The following is a 19,231-nucleotide window of genomic DNA, read 5'->3' as shown; positions in this document are numbered from 1 at the left end:
CCGATAAGAAAATGCCGGGTACCGGGTAAATACACCTTTCGGTTCTGCTTAACGGTTCCTAAACGTGGTAGACCCTGTATTCCAGCGGGTCCGTCTGTACCGCGGTGACCCGGTGGAAATACAGGGCGGACCTGGAGAATCACAGTTGCCCCGCAGCGAGGTTCCCCCCTCCCTCCTGTTGACAGTTCACAAGCTCAGTCACTTCATAACACCAAAGATGCGTCGCGGGTAAACGCTCTGAAGTGAGGCGCCACTACACTAAAAAGAAAAAGACAAGGCACAGTGTAATGCTTGTTAATAGCTTGCCACAGGCATAGCTCAGTTAAAATAAAGCACAGCTATTGTGCAATACATTTGTATTGCATGTATATTTTTATTTGTAACAATTTCAGTTAAAGCTTAAAAGAATAAAGATATTTTTGTTATCTAAAAGTTTGACCTCTTTCTTTTACAATTTTGGAATCGAAACGGGGAATCGATAAGAACCGGAATCGATAAGCAGAACCGGAATCGATACATTTCAAACGATACCCATCCCTAATTACATTACATGTCATTACATGTCATTTGTTAGACGTTTTTATCCAAAGTGACTTACATACATTCGGTACTGTGGACAATCCCCACAGGAGCAATCTGGGGTGAAGTGTCTTGCACAGGGACACAACGACATGCTGACTGCAGTGGGACTCAAACCTGCTATCCCCTAATTTGAAATCCAGCACACTACTCACTGAGCCACAGCCTCCCTCCCCATTAGTGTAGTAAAAGTACACCATTTACCTCTGAATTGTAGTGGGGTAGTAGTACAAAGTAAAACATTTAAATGCTCAAGAAAAAAGAACAAAGTCCCTCAATATTGTATTTAATTACAGTACTTGAGTAAATGTACTTAGTTACTTTAAACCAATGGCCATTTCCACATGGTGGCAGGCCTTGCGTGCATTAAAGGTCTCCTATCATGCAAAATGCACTTTTTTATGTCTTTTATACATACATAATGTGTCCCCGGTGTGTAAGGAGACTCACAAAGTGTAGAAAATATAACCCTCTCTCTCTTCCTCCGTAACCACATCTCTAAAAATGCACACACGTAGACACACAAACACACACACACACACACACACACACACACCCACACACACACACACACACACACACACACACCACACACACACACACACACACACACACACCACATGCAATACACAGAGAAAGTTGACCATTGCAATGTGTTGATGTAATCTTATTGTGTTTGATTTCATTTCTATCTGAATCAATCCCAGTTTGTCAGTATTTTCCTTGTGGTTAGACAGTCTTTAGTTACAAAACAGTCCTTGATATAAGGATTAAGTTTGAGACTCCAAAATATTTGGCCCCAGACTTGAACCACAGACATTTGAAATACTTGGACACATCTATAGTGATGTTCAGGATGGAACACATGCTGTTGATCGTGTTCCCACTTGATACCAGTTTCTACACGGCAGATTCCTGTGTTGAGTCTTATGAATGACTTAATTAGATTGTGTAGTGCTGCCTGGACAGAGGAGCAACAAACTGCCAGGAATGAACCAAGAAGGAGAAGCACGCACATAGAGAGAAGAAGAGAGTAGAACAGTTGTAACCTGTTTTTAACCAAAACAATATAATATATAAAATCATGTACAATGTGATAATGATTGAAAACAATAAAAATATGTTGCAAGTTACTAATTTTTTCTCTTTGGATTCCCAAACCTTACAATTCTTCCATAATGTGAATTTAAATGCATAGATGTTGATGTAATATGTCCTAACTGTGTCTGACATAGTTATAATGTTGACTTTTTACTTTATTATTATGTCATTATTTGTCTCAAAGTTGTGTTGCAAATTGTAATAGTTTTAACCATCAATACTGGGCCAAGTTTTCTTGTTGACTAGATCTGACTTCCAAAAAACAAGCATAGTAAAAACCAAGTGATAGCTTGATATTTAAACCATTCTTTATGTTTTTTTGATCATATGAAGGGCATTTGGATCGATGACATACAGACACACACGGAATAATCTGGTGAGGGCCCTACATTTTTATGGCAAATCGTTTCCCTCCAAGTGAGAGATTGAGGGAAATATATCTTTCAAACATATAAAATATATCTTTCAAGAAGATTTTCAGCAGGTAGGTACCCAGTGGTGGAAAGTACGTAAATACATATACTCCAACCCAGTCTCACGGCATTTCGTGTTATAGTCACGACATGTAATCTATTTATTCGTGTTCACCAACACGATTTTACTTTTTTTTCTTGTCACACAGAACGATTTAAAAAGCAATGTATTTCTATTGGTAGTATGTTTCGTGCCTGCAGCACGTCTTTTTGTCCGTTCGGGTCTTGGGAGACCGGAAGCTGTGGGGTTCATAAAAACATGTTCTTACTCAATATCAAGCCACGATTATTGTTTTTATTTTAAATCGTATAATGTCGGACTTTTGATGTCGTCTTTGAGGAACAGAAATGGGGCTCAGAGCCTCAGAATACTGAAATCTGTATTTTTTTAAATATTTTTTTCCTTCTAATTTGTTAATCTTTTCTAAATAACACACTGTTATTTACTCACCAATAACACACAATTATCCTTGATTTTATTTATTTGTTTAATTCCATAATCTCAGGCTTTTTTAGCGTCCGTCAGGAACTGAATTTCAAAATAAAAATAACCGGAAACAGACGTAGGCCTATAAGGGACATTTCGAGCATCATTGCGATATACAGCCACTGAACTGATTACCCAAGATCCTCAGCTATGGTTTAAGCTAGCTGATTGGATGTTTTAGCCGCAATGCATGTAGGGATATGGTGTTAATGTGATATGAAATCCGAATGCAAGGAATAGTGAACTTGCTTTCGAAAAGAGCAGTGTTGCTGTCTACTAATACTAATCTCACAATATCCTAAAAATATAATGAAACACTTCAGTCCATGTATGTGTGAGTCTGTCTAATACCCTAAATGTCATGTTACAAGAAGCATGCTTTCTGTATTTGATATGGTTAGAATTTCTTGTACACAGGATTTGAAATTATCTGTGTTCAAGTTCAAAGTGTTTGATCACAACATGCCTTGTGTGGAAGCATTTTGGTTGAACATTCTAAATTGCATTTAGGCATGAGGCTGCATGGGATGCTTGTTAAATCCAGCTAAACTAAAGGTTTTACCCTTTACAATTCTTTTTTTGTATTGTTTACTTCAGCCACTCTGTAAGAGCTACATCATCTTTACTTTACAAGGTCAGCTGGGGTTCTGTTTCAGTCTAGAACAACTAGTTTAAGTGTATTGCAAATAGAACACACTTTAAACACATGCGCACCAGCTGCAAAAACAATAACCATCAAAATATTTAACTTCTGAACTCTGAAAGGCAAATCATGTCAGAGACCGTGCATGGGCTGTCAAATTGTGTCTTTGAGATTTATAGACCATTTTACTGCCGGCACTTCTCAGAAGGGCCAAGGCCACGGGGTGGTCTAAGGGCACGTTAGTGTTCTCATTGGTCCTCGCAGTGAGGGACAGTTTTAAGGCTGTGTCCTTTTCCAGTCCTCATGGCTTCAGGTTAGTTTAGTAGTTACATGGGTGAAGGGTTAAGTATGGTTCAATGTAGAGGAAAAATTAGGTTACATTTTTTATTGGAATGTTGAATAAATTCTTGTGGTTTGATTCAGGACTAGATTTAGGCTGAGATTTAGGCTGAGATTTAGGCTGAGATTTAGGCTGAGATTTAGGCTGAGATTTAGGCTGAGATTTAGGCGATCGAAGGTCCTGACAAGAAGTACAGTGAACTTTATTGTGCCAAGTGGTTTACATAAGATTCAAACTCTAGAAAATCAATCCGTACCTTTCCCTGCATTTTTAATCAAAGCTGTGATTATTATCATTATTATTATCATTCACTGAGTGTTTTAGACTTCTCTTTGGTAGCTGTGAAGACCAGAGTCTGTTATATGGATAATGCTACCCCTTTTCCACTGAACATCAGTTTTAGTTTTGTGCTTGTTTGGTTCTCAGTTAGTTCTAGGTGAGAACATGTTTCACTTTCCCCTGCATTTGGTCCCGTTCTAGTCACTTTGCAATCTGAGTGCTACTGCTAGTAACACATTTTATTCTCTTCACCGTACCGTTATTGCTCAAATTAATCTCAGACGTAACCCTCATACATATCTGGTCCTTGTTTCCTGCCCATCACATTTTTGGTTCCAAATGCAAACCAGTTTTCAGGGCCAAGAGCGGGTGAAAGCGGGCCAAGAGCGGGCGAAAGCGGGCCAAGAGCGGGCGAAAGCGGGCCAAGAGCGGGCGAAAGCGGGCCAAGAGCGGGCCACGCTACGGTGGAAGAACTGGTTTGCATCAGGTACTGGCTCCGAACTGGTCCTAGAACCGGTTTAGTGGAAAAGGGGTATGTCAGAAATGACTAGTTCAAAACGAAATGCTGTTGGACCACGTTGACTACGTCTTCGTTCAAGGCAGGATGAACAGACTTGTGTCATAAAGAGGGTTGAAATGTGGACAGTCTCTCTGCAAAAACGTTATTGATGTTGCACTCAGTTGTACATAAAAGGGGGCAGAAAAAGTTGAGTAAAATCTTTTAAAAGTTTGAAAGGTCACCTATCATGCTATTTTTAGGCAATAGCATAGGTCTCAGATATATAACAATATATAAAAAAACATGTCTATGAAGTGTTTTGCTCCTCAAAATACCAAACAGATCACCCATTCTAGCAATGCCTCATATGCCTCTATTTCACTTCCTGTTTCAAAAGTGCTGATTTTATGTATAAAGCTTTAAAAATGTGTCTTTTCTTTTAACAAAATATACATCTAAATGTATGTCACTCTACATACAATATACATTTACAATTATAAATAGATTATATCATTCTTACTACAATATATATATATATATATATATTTACGTTGTATGTCAAATTTGACAAGACAAATATAAAAGACTATCTTTTTACATCTGACATACAAAATACATTTGTTATTAAAAAACAAAAACATAATAACAAATTGTTGTTAATAATAATAATTTAATTTCTGTAAGAAACACATATTTTCATGCATTTTTAGCAAGCATTACAATGTCTAAAGACTGACTACCCTGGCCAGTTAGCATGCTAATATCAGTAGCTAATATAGGGTGACCAGACGTCCCCGTTTTCCGTATATTAAATAAACGGGGACATTTTCAACCGGGGACAGGCCAATACAAACGGGGACTGTCCCCGGTTGAAAATGTCCCCGTTTTTTTAATATACCTTAAAAACACATAGCAAGGTGAAATAAAACGTTTCATGTCAGGAAACACTGGGGCCCTTTCTCATTTCATCAAATCCCCCTCCTCGACTCCTCGGTCCTCCGGTAGTGACCCGGAAATGAATTTCAGCGCGCCATGTTGAAGGACATCTAATTTCTCTAAATGCACTTCGAGGACCGAGCATCGAGGAGGCTCTCTGGAGGAGCTCTAACCGAGGATACACTGATGGGTCCTCCACGGCTCCTTCGTGGATGCATTTCCGGCAACAGAGATGTTTCAAAGAGTCGTGACGCACGGCTGGACTTATCTCAGCCAATGACAGCTCTGCATGCATCCCCTGGATATTATTTTAGTAACTGCTCTCATGGCGATGCAATGTTTCCAGAGAGAACAGCTGTGAGGTCCGTTCAGAAAGCAGAGCAGTGTGTATAATATATATCACTCAGTATAACAGGCCTACTCTCTTTATTTGCTGTAGTTTAGTAGATATCTACAAACAAAGAGTCCATATTTTTCTAAAACCATTTAGTGCTTCACATAATAAAATACACAACGGCTGTTAGGCTGTTAGCTGTAGGTGCGTGTGTGTGGTACAGTGTGTGCGTAGATGCAGCGGACAGACAGGTCTCAGTTGGTTTGGTGTCCTCTGCTTACTTTTAATAGGCCTACTTGTAAATAAAACTTTTGGCCCGTAATTTATTTTCCTCATTGTAGCGACCAGAGAGGGGGGGGGGATATATCCAGTCTCTGATAGTGTTACGTTATTATGAGAGTGCTCTGTTTGATTCTGAAATTGTATAGGCCTATGTATATAAATATATACATATATATATATATGTGTGTGTGTGTGTGTGTGTGTGTTGTTGTGTGTGTGTGTGTGTGTGTGTGTGTGTATGTGTCCGCATCTGTAGCCTGTTATTGTCTCATTATACTGCACTGTGAATGAATCAAAGTAAATATATAAGTGGTCATGAACACATCTGTCCATCAGACAGAGGGCTGCTGTGCCTCCTGTCATCATTAATGGAATTCTCTTTAAAATGAACGCTCAGAGGAGAGGAGTTCTCATTTCTCTAACCGCCTGCTGCTTCCTCTCTCCTCGGTTCCCCTCCTCGGCTCGCATCTCCTGTGGGCGGGACCAGGCCCGGACTGGCCATCAGGAGGACCGGGAGGTTTCCCGATGGCCTGGCCTGTTAAGTGGCCTGCTGGCCTGAGGATTTTTTTTGTATGTATGTATTGTGAACGCAACGCTGCGCAAATGTGGGTCTGACTCTGCCTCACAGAGGGTGACTGTCTGTATACATGATGTGGCCTGCCACCATGGCCACTTTCATACAGATCATACTAATGCCCTCGATTGGTCTCTGTTGCCCCTTTCACACCAGCGCTTTTTCAGCTCCGGCTCGGAGCTGGAGCCTGAAAAGCACCGGTTTTTCCTGTTCACACCGCAGCGGCTCTTAGATCCGGAATCGGGTTCACTTCCAGCTCCAAAAAATTGTCGTTCTAGAGGCAAGAGCTTCGGAGCTAAGAGGTGGCGTCGCTTACGTCTCTCTTACGTCGAGGCGTGCAGGAAACTAAACCCTCCTCCCCTGAACATGGGTCGACTGTCATGCCTGCCTACAAGCAGTAGTGCTTATAAACACACTTTATAAAGTCAGGCAACACTAACCAGGCTTCGTGTGATTCTGTTTATTTGTACCTTACTTTGACCATCCGTTCACTGTTATTGATCATTGTGGAGAGAGGCAGACGTGTTGTTTTGTATTATAGCAGCTATCGGATGGATCAATACATGGGCTGCACAGGTTGTCGTGTCCGACTATCACAAGTAGAATCATAATAAAAATACGCCGGTAAAATGTGCCTGTAGAAAACGGTTTATGCCACAATAGGATAGCAATAGCAAGTAGTCAGTTTAGCTTCGGTTGCTATGCTAACATCACCCATTTTATACCAGAGAAACTTTCATAACAGCGTTGTGATACCAAACAGCGTCAATTCAGACTGACACACATTCACTTAGGCTAAGGGGAACTGGGGATATGTATCAGCTGCTTGTGTGAGTCGGACAGTGAATACTTTAGAGCGGCCGCAGCAGTGTGAGCTAACCGGGAGCTAACGGAGGAGAATAAACTCCCGTGGAAGAGCAGCCAACACTGCAGCGGTCGGTAAATGCTGCAGAAACACATTAATAAACAATGAACCACGGCACTCTGGAGCAAAGTATAAGGTTGGAGAAGTCGTTATTCAATTTATTCTGGCTTCGTGTGATTAAAAGCAATACGATCATCGACCCGACGCAGTTCCCCGTTGTTGTTGTTGTGAGCGCCGTAATGCCGTTGGGGAGCAAATCAGCGATGTAAACGATGACGTCATGACGCAGCAGCGGCAGCACCAGTCGGGTGCTGGGCGGTGTGAACAGAGCGGGAGCAGAAAAGGGAAACCGGAGCTGAACCAGAAAAGCTCTAGCTCGGAGCTAGAAAGGGAAAAGCGCTGGTGTGAATGCCGCAAGTGTGTCATTCAAGCTCGGGAGGGTGTGTGTTAGTGTGTGATGTGAGCGAGTGAGATAAAGCGCGCGCACCGGTTACGTGTATTGTTGCATCTGGTGCTAGCTGCGCTAACGGATATAAGGAGCTTTTTCAACAACAAGGTGGAGGAGAGTCCTCTCCAGTCAGACTGAGAGACTGATAACTACAGCTCAGGTGAGGTAAAGGACTCTCTGAGTGTTTAGATAATTAACTTAGTCTAAGTTATCTCTGTGGGTCTCAAACGGTTTGGTCACCATTTATGTAAACACATATTTCAATTTGAGGGGGTAGTGATTAGTAAAATATGCATGAATAATAAAAAAAAATTAACTAGGTTAAAAAAGGCAAGATAAACTATTAAAACTTGTTGAGAGCTAAAACTAGTCTTTGCTTCTGCCTCAAAGAGGAGCAGGGACGAGAGGGGGGAGACAAGAGAGGCTGGTTCAGGAGCACAGACACACACACAACTATAAATGAACCAAAAACAAATAAATAAACAAGTTTCAATGTTTTTTCATATTGGATATGGCATGTTATTGGTTATGGCCATGATTTAATGATTTAATGATTATTTAAATGTATACAGTTATGTTTCATATGGGTGTAGTCTCTTTATTTCCCCCTCAAAATGCACCAGATTGATGCATTTAAGTCCAACATTTAAAAAAAAAAAATCTTACCGGCATGCCCCCGGACCCCCCTATAGGATTTGAGGTCCACCCCCACTTCAAATATGTTCACATAGGTTCCTAAATAGATTTGCAATTTTTTTAAATAGTATCCCATGTCCATATGTTTATTTTTGGGTGGTAGATTTAGAGGGCTATCACTACGGGCAGCAACGCTGTAAAAATTGACAAATAAATCCAGCAAAATGGCACAAAAAACTGGTAGTGGCCTGGCTGGGTGTATAATTCTCGGCCTGATTTATTGTCCCAGTCCGGCCCTGCGCGGGACTAAGTCTCGAGTCGAGGAGGGGAGTCGAGGAGCGGAGTTAGAGAAATGAGAAAGGGCCTGGGTAACAGACTGCGGTCAAGCCAGCCCCCACTTCGGAAAACACAGTCAAGCCAGCCCGCACGTTGTATTGCGGTGTGCGAATATCCTATGCATTACGGTAAAGGCCTGTAAAAACTGCCTTCAAAATAAAAGCGTTTACTCGGTCAATAACAAATTTACCTAAAAAACACACCAAACATATTCATATATACTGGAGCTTAAATTAAGAAATATGTACTATATAATGTGATCAATAATCATTTAAAACAAACTACGTATAACTACCACATTATAACTGAGTGAATATAAAATGTAAGGATACAGTTATGAAGACATATCTGACATTTCCACTGGGTGACTAATTTCAATTGATGTTGACACCATCTCACAACACTCCTAAAATAACATTACTTTCTGAAGCACAATTTAAAATGTATGCTGTTTAAAATCTCAAATTAGATCTATTGTCCATCTATATTGTCATTATTATTTAATTGAAACTGTCCATAATCAAAGAGTCATTCGAAGTCAATCAAATACTTATTTCACTTCAGGGTGATAGCAGGAGACCCCATCTAGTCAATCAGAGAAAATCAGGACAACCTGATGAAGAATTTCAAAATAAAAATACTTTTGAAATCTCATATATGGGCTATCGTCCTTCTGTTTTTATACAAGAATAAATAAAAAACTGTCAAATTATCAAAAACTTATTTCACTCCAGGGTGATAGCAGGACACCCCATCTAGTCACTCAGAGAGAATCAGGACAATCTGATGTAGAGTTTCTAAATAAAAGACCTTTGAAGTCTCATATATGAGCTATCATCCCTCTGTTTTTAGATAAGAATAAAACAAAAACTATCCAGTTTCAAAGACTTATTTCACTTCAGGGTGATAGCAGGACACCCCATCTAATCACTCCGAGATAATCTGGACAATCTGATGTACAGTTTCAAAATAAAAGACCTTTGTAGTCTCATATATGAGCTATCTTCCTTCTGTTTGTATCCAACATGTTCAAATGTTCGAAATACATTAAACCAGAATTGTCCCCCTTTTTTCTTTAACAGTGAAAGCAATTGGATATGTTAATGATATATTGACCGCAAAACTCAAAATGTCCCCGGTTTTCATTTAGAAAATCTTGTCACCTTAAACTAATATATACAATACAATAGATTGGCGTCTTTGACATAATGCAAGCACTGTGACCTCTTCGGTTTCTGTATATATGTTTTTGAATATTTAAAACAATTCTGGCCATGTATTTTCTTTATCCATTGTAACCATGACCTGACAGGATGACAAAGCTAATTTTGGAAAACTGCGGCTAACGCTAACTCAGCTAACATTACTTTTTCTCTCCTCTGCTTTTGACAATGCTATTCCAACTGTTATGCCCTTAGTTTTATAGACGTGAAATAAAACGTGGAACCTTCTTTAGATGCGTTTTTTTAATGATCTGGTAAATTACAGTTAAGGTTAGCTAGCTAACAGCACATAACATATCTAAAACATAATCTCTCAACTTTGTGAACTAATGCACAGAAACGTGAACATGGTTCAAGCAAACAATAATCAGGCTATTATGCACAAAGACACATCATATTATCATAAGTCTTAAACAGAGAGACAATAACTAACATTTCTTTTTCCAGCCATGCAGCTCCTCCAACAGCCTTCAAAGTGCAAACCTAACTGAACCGTCGTCCAAAATCGCGGGTATCTTGTCTTGCATGCGCGGATTCAAACAGCTACTATGGTTTTAGGTTAACATTTACTTTAATTTATGAGCAGTGACTATAAATCATTTAAATTGTATGAGTAAATATATAATACAACGTACTCCTCCCACACTGTAAATGTATTACATGAATAAAAGGTGTATACATTTAACATTTTACTTAAGAAATTCTAGTTCTTTGTGAATCTTGATATTACCATGTAAAAAGTATGAGTTAATTAAATATATTTTACTACACCAAAAAGTCAGTTTTTTTAGTGTGGGTAGTTTATTTAGTTTAAAAAAAGTTATCCGCTGATTAAGGGTGCATTCACACTTAATAGTCCGCTTCTCTGGTGCGCACCAGACCACAGTTTGTTACATTGTTTCATTCTTCAGAAGGTTCGGTTTGCGTTCACATGGGCAAAACTCAAACGGACTATAAACTTTATACACAAGTCATGTGCACGGAAATGCTGTTCAACCATTGGTCAGACATTAAGGGCGTAAAAACGCGAATCCCGGCAATTTCTACCGGAGCCTCCGCCATGGAGCATCGGCACTTTCGGCAGGTTATTCTCATGCTGCTGTTAATCTGGAGATTAACAGACACTAGCGGCCCGCGCATATGATTATATAATCAGACAACGTCCGTTAAAAAACATTCTAACATAATGAGAGACGTTTTGCAGTAAGGAGGGGCGTTTCACCAATGACAGGTAGTTGACGGAGCATTTTACTTTACACGACACTGTTCAACACTTAATTCTGCTTCACTCTTTAACTAAACAACCGCGGATGTCTTGAAAGACTCTTTCGCTAAAGATTTTTGAAGACATCCGCGTTCTTGTGACACGTAAATACTACGCTTCCTATGTTTTGGTGTGGACTGCATTCACACCAGCAATGAACCACTCCAGAGTTCGCAAGCAAGTGTTCCGAGACCACCTATTTTAGTGGACCAGCGTCCGGTTGTTTAGCTCACTTAAGAGGTCTCAGATTGTGTTCACACCGACCCAAATGAACCGCACCAAGCGGCTAAACGCACCAGTGTTAGATTCAACCGAACTATAAAAGGCTGGTGTGAATGCACCCTTAAAGACGTCTCTTTCCCCATGTTAGTCAATGGGAAAAAGTTGTTTTGGGCCGGGTGACGTCACGGACTGATACGGAAGTTGCAGTACCGCCGTTTGGACACAACGAATGTTGGGCACAGAGTCCGTCCGGCGCACTTCCTGGGGGCTTGATACTGCCACCCGAAGTCCCAGGCCGGAAGTCCCCGGAGTTGGGGACTGGCTTCTGAGTAAATCGGCAGAACGCCAACACCTCCTCATCACTCCACCGCTCCCATGTTTTTTTTTGTGTTGCCATATGTTAGTCTCTCTCCGTTGGTGCGCTGGGCTAATGCTAATGCTAATAATGGTAATGCGAGCAAATAAAATGGCGGCTTCACAAAACTTTTCCGAGTTTTACGGGGCGTGGTTTGCAATTCAGAAATGTGAACCTTTTTCTTCCAGGAAAGTACCTGCTCTCTGTCAAGTGTCCGGCAAGAAAATATCTCCATGGAGAAAGGCCATGATCATGAGAAAAGTTTTTTTTAAAAGAGTGTCGAAAAGCTGAACGTAGGTGGCGAAGAACACATCTCCAGGTTCATTTTGAAATCTATACAGAGAGACTTGGCCTTTATCATTTGGAATTGAAAAATGCCCAGATCTTTCTTCTCTGACATCATTGCCAAAAACACCGTTGACAGACTAACAAACCCCCCAGTGGCAGTAGCCTCTGAACTTCTATCCACCAGGGCCTGCAATGAATTGCCAACATTCAGAAAATCAAACAAGCAGATTTAAAAAAAACGTTTATCTTCAGTAGACTGGAATACTGTAATGGTGTCTTTACAGGTCTCACTAAAAAGCCTGTTAGAAAGCTGTAGCTAATTCAGGACGCTGCAGCTCGAGTCCTCACTAACACTAAGAAAGTGGATCAGTCCTGTTCTGAACTCTTTACACTGGTTTTATGTTTATTGTATTGTCTTTTTAATGACTGACATTGCACTGTTTCTTAGTGCTCTTAATGTTCTTTATTTTTGTAAAGCATTCCGAATTGCCTTGTTGATAAGTGCCATATAAATAAACGTGCCTTGCCTTGCCTTGCCTTGCCTGTCTGTGTGTCTATCATCTATTCTAGTTGGATATCAAGTCCTCCTGTACACCTGCTGCGTTAGAGCCTTAACTAAAGGTGACAGGATTGAGAGGCCATTCAGCACCATTAACAGCTTCCTGTCATTTCTGAGAGCCAACTCTACAGTCTGCTTTTGCAACCAACAACAGCAAACAGTTAAATCCAGATGCATACATGAGATGGTGGCTGTTAAAGGGAAGGATAAATATAGATAGTGCCTGTTCAGGTCCAGCTTGTGACACTGCTGATCACAAGCCTATGGAGCCTTTTTAAAGACTGTAAGAAATCTATATAATAATATTAATAAATATAATTAATACATTCATAATGTAATAAAACATGTTTGAAAGAAAACATCTGAAAAAATCACATCTGAATCTCACGTTCACATTACTTGTTGACCGATCTTTACCATCATATTATTTACTTGAGTGCATTTCTTTATATTCTCTATCTTGCATGAAAAGGAAAATATAGAGATTCAAACATTAATTCTACAGAATGAGGTAATGTACCGACATTCAGGACTGTGGTGGGCAGTTGTTAAAGGTAGAACTTCAACATTAATGGTTGCAAGTTCAAAAAGTACTTTACAGCTCCGATGTTACTCAAAGAGTATAAACGATTTACAGACCTTTGTGTGCACATTATTCAACAGGTCTTATATGGCATCTGCTTTATCCAGCAGTGAAGGCCCTCATGATTTCATCATTCATGATATAAATAAGTACTTTTCCCATTTCTGATGATTTTTTTAATCACGCTGCATATAGCATTATTGCAAAAATGTTGATCTACAAGATAAAGGAAGTCATTACAAAGTCAGCAGTTTACTCTGTGTATGATGTGACACATTGTTCTTCAATTTGTGACACTTGATGTGACTACGTCAGTACATAGATGCAATGTTGCTCATATATTATGGACTTGCCTTTGACAGCAGGAAATATGGCTAACGTTAGAGAAGAAGGGCAAGTGAAGTTAGCAATATTGACCCGACTGAGAGAAGAGACGCTGCTACGGACAATCTTGCACTAATGTACATTCCCAAGATATTGAAGTGACTGTTATTTTGTATATATTGTTTGTTTTGTATCTTAATGTGCACACATGTATACATGTGTCTGTTGATTGTTTATATATTTTATACATAGTTTTATACATATTTGTATTTTTATATTCGCGATTGTGGGAAACCGTATTCCGATCTCTCTGTCTGTACACACAAACTGAAAGATTGTCAATAAAGTTGACTTTTGAGACCATCCTAACCACCCGAGGTTGTACGTGAGGGAGATGTTCTATAAAACAGCTGGTAGTTATGGCTACTTTTTAGTTGAGTACATTTCAAAGCCCATACTTCTTTCCCTGAACTTTTACCACAGTATTTTTAAACACAAGTATCTGTGCTTTGACCTGAGTGAAGGATGTGTGTACTTTTCCCATCTCTGGATACCAGAACCTTCAGCCAGCCTCTGAGAGACAGAATGTCAGTCGGGCCTACTGCCGGGATGTCACTTATCAAGAGTTTAAGGAACTGGAACACACGGTGCAGGGATAGGAGAATTCAGATTATGCTGCAGAAGTTTCTCAGGACATTTGTCTCTGCAGTGACGAATCTGATGTAACTATGGGGAATCCAAAACTGACTACCACAGACCTCCTCTACGAAGGAGAAAAGCTATAGATTACCTTTAAAAAAAACCTTTAAACTTCATTTAAAGCATTGAGGTAATATTGATATTGATGCAATTCATCCTGAACAATTGTTGTCCACACCACCATGAGGAGAATACTATGTGAGAGTTGACAGATCATAGTAATCAATCCAACTGAAAGTCTTTAAATTGTGATTTTCAAAACGTTACTTATCACTCACATTCTATAGACAGGGGTTAGGTATCATGCTTAAAGAATGACATGCATACGTGGAAGTGGTTAGCAAATGAACAGGATGAGTGTTTTTATCGCTTATAATTACATTTACATTTATAGACTGATCAATGGGAAATCAGTGAAATATCAAACTAGTCAAAAAGCAGATTTTGCCAAATGCAAACTAAAAAAGTACATCCTTCCTATCTGTGTCGTTGAATGGCTTTCTCTTTCGTCAAATGAAAGAAACTCACTACCGAACTGCTTTGGAGAGGTTAGTGCTGGTCTTCTGAGCTCGCTTCTTCTTCGTGGCCTCCTGCATCTCCAGACCAATATGGAGACCTGGGTCCCTTCCCTCAAAGATCCAGGGGATATAGATTGAAATTAAGAATGAAAATATCCAAGACAAAGGAGAGAAGTAATCCAAACGGTGAGGCCTCTTTGAACCATCTACAAAGTCACATCAGAGGAACTCAACTTGATCTGCTCTGAATACTGCTCCATGTGCAGCAGAGGTTTGAAGTGTTCTGACCTTCCTCTCTCTGGTTTCCCTCCTCCTCCTCTGGTATTTCAGACACACAGACAGCTCTTCTCCCTGGATCCCACAGATACACTGAACCAGTGTAAGGCATTTGTATTATTCCCGCTTAACTGTAACTCACACCTACTGAATAGTTTACAGCCAAATGTAAACTATTTACATTTGGCTGTAAATAGCCAAATGCATTTGAAGTGCTACATTAACAGCACTTCAAATCTATCATGTGGTGTCGCAGTAGATAGAACAAACAAGCTAAATCTGCGTCACGCTCTGAAAAATCTCAGAAATTGACTTTAATTAAATGTATTATGTCAACAAATGTCACACAACTGTAAGTCGAAACCAATTATATTAAATTGAACCTATTATATAATTAAACTTAATATTATTGCTTTTAACTTACCTAACACAGTTATGTGAAATCTGTTGACAATAATACATTGAATTAAAGTCAACGGTTCATTTTTTTCAATGTGGATCAGCTTTTGTAATACAGTTTTTCATGTACAGTACAACACTACACCATTTCCTATATTGTTTAAACTGTATGCAACTATTTCAGATATTTTTTCTTTCATTCGGTTTGCGTGGCGTCCAGGGTTTGCCCTCTTTTACAGGATGGGGTTAATGACTGGGTCACAGTCTCCAGTTACAGCACATTGCTGATTCAGAGGTGGGATGGTGAGGCGTTGGGAGGGACAGCGAGAGGGAAGACGGGTCAGAATGATGTCAGAAGATAGAGTGACACGTGAGAGGAAAGAGTCGTAATGTGAATTCCTGGGGGGTGAGAGGAGAACACTCCAATGTGATCAGTATGAGCAGTGGTAATGTCAAATACATTGTGTTACAGGGTAGGAAACACTCTGACGAAGGTTTGGATGGATGCGACAACAGAAACACTAGCGCTCAACTGTTAATTGTGCATCACTCAGAAAGTCTCAAATATCATTGGGACACATGGATCAAAGAGGATCAGTCACAAGTTGACCTTTACCAAATACAGAAAGACACTTGAAAATCTGAGAAAAAAAGTCTCCAATGTATTTGTAAATGCATATTACATGATTCGAAAACATTTGACGATTTACAAAGTGCCTGGGCTGAGTGATAATAATGCTCTTGAGATTAACACAAAGGAAACAGAGGAAATCGTTGTTGGCTCACCATCTGATTCCCATACAGTCCCCATTATTGTCATCCATACTAAACAAATCTAGCAGGCATTTTGATTTACATACTTGGGTGTAATGATAGACCATCTGCCCTCATGGAAAAACCACATAGAATATATCTGCAAAAGGACAAAACAAATAATTAGTTTTCTATGTTGCTTTCAGGGCGAGTAAACAAATTATAATTCTATTTTTTACATCTGTGATCTTTAGTGTTCTACAGTATTGCAATACTACATGGTACAAGTGTTTGTCTACTGCTTTAGAATCAAAACTGCTCCAGCAGTTGAAAATCTGCTCAAAGATTTCTGAATTAGCTATAATAATAACAACATATTGAGGCTTTCCAACCACATTATCTCTGACCCCAGCCATGTCCTGAACAGTGAGTATCAATTGTTTCCATCAAATCAGAGGTACGAAGTCCCTCGATTTAATAAAGTCAGACTGAAGCACTCCTTGGTGCACATCTCTGTCTTTTAGCCTCTTTCCTTCTCTCCCTGGATTATCCTTAGTGAGGGTCTTTATTTTGCTTAGCAGCGGTGTGATATCGCGTATTAACAAATCTGTGAAATGTCCAATTCGACCAATCACAATCGAGTATTCAACTAAGCGGTGTAATATCAACTATACTGTAACTGCTGGTGCTGTTGGCAGCAGATATGACTTAGCGGTTGTGTGAATCAGGGTTTGGCTGTCGTGCTGTCAGCTGGCCTGACCTGTGAGTGTCCTATAAGCTAACACAGAGTGACAGGTGCTGATTCATATGACTGATGATGTTTCCATTTCTGCACAGGCAATACATGCAAAACCCTGAGCAGCATGCAATTCCATCTGTGTCCACGAGTGTGTGTGGAAGGTACAGTAAAACATGGGACTGAGCCTTGTTTTAAGGTCAACTGTCTATCTGTCTGTGTGTCTGTCTGTCTGTGTCTGTCTGTCTGTCTGTCTGTCTGTCTGTCTGTCTGTCTGTCTGTCTGTCTGTCTGTCTGTCTGTCTGTCTGTCTGTCTGTCTGTCTGAGATTACAGATACACCATTCCTAGAAATCTGGTTCCAGGACCAGCTCGGAGCTAGTGCCGGATTGCAAACCAGTTCTTCCTGTTTCCACCACACACAGTAGGTTTCTTCCATTGTTCTATGTTAAGTCTGGACTCTGGAACAGATGACCTCATAAAGGAGGAGGCCAGGCAAAAAGTCAAATGTATTTTGGTCCTTAACTGTTAGAGCCACAAAGTTATTATTTCGATTCATAATTTGATAAATGATTTAATGATGGAAAATGATTTTTATTGCCATGGTGAATATGTTTTGATGAAATGATTGTTAATTTTATATCGTAAATATGATCTGTTTCCTTGTACCTTCCGGTGTGTATTTAAGTGAGGTAATTGAGGACAGCCGGCGTGCTCGGAGACCTGATGAGACCGGGAGCGGAACAGTTTTTCAACCGCAAATTGTAAACAGAGATTAGTGTTGCAAATTGGACTGCAACGTATAGTTTATATAGGAAAGCATACCGCCGAAATATTGATTTAGATTTGTTATTTTGAGACTATTTAAGTCAATACTTTTTTGTTAAGAAATTACATGTTTTGACTGAAAACCTTCGGCTGCTTATTGTCTTGGATTGCGTGTCGTCAACCCCACTCTATAGTACTGCGGTCAACTCAGCCGTCTCTCAAATTTGCTTGGTCAAATGAGCAGTTCTTCATTTCTGAGTGCGCGATTTATAGCGCCTTTACGGTAATCGCTGAGAAGCGGCACCAACGCAAGAGTAAAAGAATGCATGTTTTTTCTGCTTCATGCGATACAAATTATTTTTACCATGAGTTCTTAAAAAAACTAACACTGTTTGACTCAGTCCTAGTTTGACTGCTACCAACAATAAAATGAAGTACTTTTACTGTCTTTTTTCTGGGTAATATTCTCAAATTCCCCTCCTGAGATCAAAATCATGCAACTTCTGCTATATTTGATGAGATAAAATGATTTTTATCGATGCATCCTTAATAAAAGTGATACTGTTGAACTCAGTACTACTTGGACTAGTAGCACAAGTACAATCAAGTACTTTTACTGTGTACTTTTGAGTAATCCCCTGTCAAACTCCCCTCCAGAGTACAATAATGCATGTTTTCTGCCCTCTTTGATGAGAGATAAAATGATTTTGTGCAATAAGTTCTTAATGTAATTGGTACTGTTGGATTCAGTACTACTTGGACTACTACCAAAACTACAATCAAGTACTTTTACTGTGTACTTTTGAGTAATCCTTTGTCAAACTCCACCCCTGAGTACAATAATGCATGTTTTCTGCCATCTTTGATGAGAGATAAAATGATTTTGTGCAATAAGTTCTTAATGTAATTGGTACTGTTGGATTCAGTACTACTTGGACTACTACCAAAAGTACAATCAAGTACTTTTACTGTGTACTTTTTGAGTAATCCTTTGTCAAACTCCACGCCTGAGTACAATAATGCATGTTTTCTGCCATCTTTGATGAGGGATCAAATTATTTTTAGCCATAAGTTCTTAATAAAATTGGTACTGTTGGACTCAGTACATGTTAGACTACTACCACAAATACAATCAAGTACTTTTACTGTGTACTATTTGAGTAATACTCTGTCAAACTCCCCTCCAGAGTACAATAATGCATGTTTTCTGCCCTCTTTGATGAGAGATAAAAAGGATTTTTTTAAATAAGTTCTTAGTGAAATTGATACTGTTGAACTCAGTACTACTTGGACTAGTAGCACAAGTACAATCAAGTACTTTTACTGTGTACTTTTTGAGTAATCCCCTGTCAAACTCCCCTCCAGAGTACAATAATGCATGTTTTCTGCCATCTTTGATGAGAGATAAAATGATTTTGTGCAATAAGTTCTTAATGTAATTGGTACTGTTGGAT

The sequence above is a fragment of the Gymnodraco acuticeps genome, unplaced genomic scaffold (genome assembly GCF_902827175.1).
Source record: "Gymnodraco acuticeps unplaced genomic scaffold, fGymAcu1.1, whole genome shotgun sequence".
NCBI lineage: Eukaryota > Metazoa > Chordata > Actinopteri > Perciformes > Bathydraconidae > Gymnodraco > Gymnodraco acuticeps.
This window is presented reverse-complemented; position numbering follows the sequence as displayed.